Here is a 4694-nt window from a genome sequence, read left to right as displayed (position 1 = left end):
ATCGAGTCCAACCAGTCACCACAGACCTCATGACTAGACCATGGCACCAAGAGCCACGTCCAATCTCCCCTTGAATGCCTCCAGGGTCGATGACTCCACCACCTCCCTGGGCAGCACATTCCAATGGCTAACAACTCTCTCAGTGGAGAACATGCTCCTCACTTCAAGTCTAAACTTCCCCTGGTGCAGCTTGAGACTGTGTCCTCTTGTTCTGGTGCTGGTTGCTAGAGAGAAGAGACCAACCCCTTCCTGGCTACAACCACCTTTCAGGTAGTTGTAGAGAGCAATGAGGTCTCCCCTGAGCCTCCTCAGGGGACTAACAGAGACTTCTGCAGGAGCAGGCTCAAGCTTGATGTTAGGGCTTTTGTGATTTCCAGGCGTTGCAGCCAGTTTGGGTAATGGAATTAATGCTGGGTCTGTGAAAGAGTGTTGTCTCCAATCGTGATCCCCTACACCCCCTCCTCACCTCTGCTCCTGAGTTGGAGAAAGGCAGGGAGGATAAGGCAGTGCTCTGTGATGGAGAGACTGTGTAACCACACGGTCTCATTCACCACACATGACACAAGGCTGGTGCTGCATCATGCTTGGCAAAAAAAATGGAATTTTGTTGGTAAGCCCACGTTAAATTCTGAAGCATGGTAGCAAAATCTCAGTTATGTGAATCAAAAACCAGAAGAAGAAAACTGGGACATACACAGTGAAATAGAATCGCTGAAGTAAACGTTTGATTCAAAGGGCCCTGCCCAGGAGCTTAGCCAGGGGCCCCCCTCTCCACTCATCTGCTGTTTGGATGGTGTGTGCTTTTATCTGATGGAGCCTGGGGACTTGCTTCACCTAATTTTATGCATCTAACAGCTAAAGGAGTCTGGGCTGCTGCCCCTTGCCCTTAGAGGCAAAGGAGAGATCAAGAGCTTCAGTGATGTACCCGAGCTGTCCCTGTTGCCTGTTTCCAAGCCAAGATGAGAAGTGCTCAGAAGAAGTTCACATCTTTCCACCAATCAGAGAGTCCCTGCAAAGTGACTGGCTCAGGTGTAAATGCTGACTGGATGAATCTCACATTTTATGTGCAGCACGTAGAGCCCCACAGCAGACAGCCCCCTCATCCCAGCAAGACTGCTCGCTGCTGAAAGCTGCTTAGGGAACGGGAGCAGGTGACTTTATTTACCACTCCCCTCCTTCCTCTCCCTATCCCCCCTGCCCCCCCCCCCCCCCATTTCAAAATTGCATCATGTTGGTGTGGCCTGAACGCCTGGTTAGGTAGTGAGGCCCAAGAGCCCCCCTCAGAAGCACTCTGTTGCAGGCAACAGCAACCCAACATGATGACCCACCCTTTGTCTGCGATTATCTCCTACCACTTTCTACCCCCCAGGAGAGCCTGCTGTGGAGGTGTTGCAGTATGTAAACTCAGGCTTTTGAACTAGGTGAGGTAGAACCAGATCATCAGATTGCTTTACATTTTTGATGGAGAACTTTTATCTCCCCATGTTCAGAGTTGTGACTAATTACTTCCCATGCAGTCTTGCTGCTCTGCATCACTGATTATTAGCCGGCAGGGAGGCTTCCAGCTTTCCTTCTCAGTACCACCCCCACTTCAGCCCCAACTTCAGCTTTAAATTTAACCAAGACGACCCTTGTAGTTCATTAGATGCATCATGATTTTTACTACCAGGTTTAGATGAAATGCTCACCTATTTTCTCGACCATAAAAAGCTGTATCACAGATGTTGCTTTCCAGCTGAGTCTTGCATCAGCCTGATTTCAATTCCCTTCAAGTACAGCCTCTGAAGCTCTCTGGTCACCACAAATCTTCGCACAGTGGCTTTTATGAAGCCCCTCTTAAAACACAGACCTTGTGTGTGTAAAAACTTGGTCAGGCTCTGCCATTACTTGGGCTTGAGAAAGCTGGGAGGTGGGGGAGAAAAGGAGAAAGGGAGAAAGGGAGAAAGGGAATTTCTGTTGGTTAAGAACATGCAGGTAGGATACATTTTTCTACTTACATTTTGAGATGTGAAGTCTGAAAGGGCCTTGAAGGGCTTTATGTTTTCTTTGTGATGAATCATATATATCTATATATATGTACCACACTGATTAGGCATATAGTGAAGAATTCACGATGAAAACCAAAAGCTTTGTGTATGAATTTGTGTATGAAGCTTTATGTATGAATTTCTGGATCATTGATCCGTATGAGACGTGAAATTATCTGTTCTGAGTGAGGAGCAGCTCTTCCCTTTGGAAAAGTTCAGCTTAATATTAAGACTGCAACAGGATTGTTACCTCTGGTATAAGCATTTTGTACCTTTTTTTCCTGAACACAGGGAGAAACACTCCTGCTTCAGTTTATTTAATTAAAAGCTCTTCTGTACCTGATTGCAGCAGAAGGATTTGCTTCTGGCTTGAAGGCTTGAGGAGAGGGAATTTCAAAGCTCTTTATGATATTTTTTTTCCCCCCTTCATGATTGTAATTTCTGGATGGACACAAAATATGTGTAACAGAAAAGCTCAACATAATCAACACCTGTCTGGTTTGTGCACAAATATGAGTCTAATATTTTTATTGATACATAAATATATGCACATAGATGCAAGCCCTTAAATAAGGCTGCCTCAATGAGAGATAAAGATATCAGCTCATACCTACGCAGCTTGATTCAATACCTCAGCCAGACCAGGGAACAAAGTGCTCAAGTGGCTGCTGATGCAAAAATACCTGCACAGCATGAACACTTCTCTCAGAATCACAGAATCACCAAGGTTGGAAGAGACCTCACAGATCTTCAAGTCCAACCTGTCACCACAGACCTCATGACTAGACCATAGCACCAAGTGCCACGTCCAATCCCCTCTGGAACACCTCCAGGGATGGTGACTCCACCACCTCCCTGGGCAGCACATTCCAATGGTGAACAACTCTCTCAGTGAAGAACTTTCTCCTCACTTCGAGCCTAAATTTCCCCTGGTGCAGCTTGAGACTGTATCCTCTTGTTCTGGTGCTGGTTGCCTGGGAGAAGAGACCAACCCCCTCCTGGCCACAACCACCCTTCAGGTAGCTGTAGACAGCAAGGTCTCCCCTGAGCCTCCTCTTCTCCAAGCTAAACAATCCCAGCTCCCTCAGCCTCTCCTCATAGGGCTTGTGCTGGAGGCCTCTCCCCAGCCTTGTTGCCCTTCTCTGGACACTCTCGACGGACGTGGCTTCATTGCTTCACTAAAACCACACCACTTCCCAGCAGTGAAAGATCAAGCTGGAAGTGCGCAAGCCAGGTAGTGAAAAGCAGAGGCTAGCTGTGTCACACAGCCCTCCCTCCCACTCTGCAACCCATCATTACTATCTCTAGAGCTTAAGTTCCAATGAGGTACTGCCAGAGATTAGGCATGGACAAGTCTAGGAACAGCATCATTCATCATCCCTACTGCATTTTAGAATAAACCTTTAGAATAAACCTTTATTTAGAATAAACCAAACCAGGTTGGAAGAGACCTTCAAGATCATCGTGTCCAACCCATCAACCAATCCAACCCACCCAAACAGCTAACCCATGGCACCAAGTACCCCAGCAAGTCTCCTCCTGAACACCTCCAATGACGGCAACTCCACCACCTCCTTGGGCAGCCCATTCCAATGGGCAATCACTCTCTCTGTGTAGAACTTCTTCCTAATATCCAACCTGAACCTCCCCTGGCACAGCCTGAGACTGTGTCCTCTTGTTCTGGTACTGGCTGCCTGGGAGAAGAGCCCATCATCCGCCTGTCTACAACCTCCCTTCAGGTAGTTGTAGAGAGTGATAAGGTCACCCCTGAGCCTCCTCTTCTCCAGGCTGAGCAACAAAAAACTTTCATTGACCTGTAAAGACCTCTGTACTCTAAAGAATGAAATCCATGAACAGATCCCTCTACCACATCACAAAACCTTTATTAGTGTTTATCAGTGACACAGATTACAGGAACCAAAGGCAATTAAATAACATTGAACTTTAAGCTGACCACAGACTCAAGAAATACAAGTCACATTTGGCAAGGCAAACTTCTCAGTACACTGGGTTGCTTAGGTTATTGTTACACCGTGGAAGAGGAATTTCCCTTACAAGGTTCTAAATATTCAGGATATCATTATTAATTATTATTATTATTACTGTATCTTTCAGACAGTTCCTTTGGCAAGAATTCCCGTTATTTTAGCTTTTATTATATAAAAATATAACCAATTTTCATTATGTACAAACATTACATTACACAATGTACAGGTTAAAAATGCTACCAAAAAAAAAAAACAAACCACAACAATGGCAGGCTGTGAGTGACCCAAAAGGAAAGAAAGGATACTCAGACTCTATGTAGAAAACATGAGATAGGAAAAGAAAAGAAAGGAAGGAAGGAAAAGAAAAGAAAGGAAGGAAGGAAAGGAAAAGAAAAGAAAAGGAAGGAAGGAAAGGAAAAGAAAAGAAAAGGAAGGAAGGAAAGGAAAAGAAAAGAAAAGGAAGGAAGGAAAGGAAAAGAAAAGAAAAGGAAGGAAGGAAAGGAAAAGAAAAGAAAAGGAAGGAAGGAAAGGAAAAGAAAAGAAAAGGAAGGAAGGAAAGGAAAAGAAAAGAAAGGAAGGAAAGGAAAAGGAAGGAAAGGAAAAGAAAGGAAAGGAAGGAAAGGAAAAGAAAGGAAGGAAGGAAAGGAAAAGAAAGGAAGGAAGGAAAGGAAAAGAAAAG

This window comes from Melanerpes formicivorus, unplaced genomic scaffold (assembly GCF_026170545.1).
Source record: "Melanerpes formicivorus ecotype bairdi unplaced genomic scaffold, bMelFor1.0.p_v2 SCAF_101, whole genome shotgun sequence".
In the NCBI taxonomy this organism is placed as follows: Eukaryota; Metazoa; Chordata; class Aves; order Piciformes; family Picidae; genus Melanerpes; species Melanerpes formicivorus.
The sequence above is the reverse complement of the archived record's forward strand: the minus strand, read 5'-3'. Positions refer to the sequence as shown.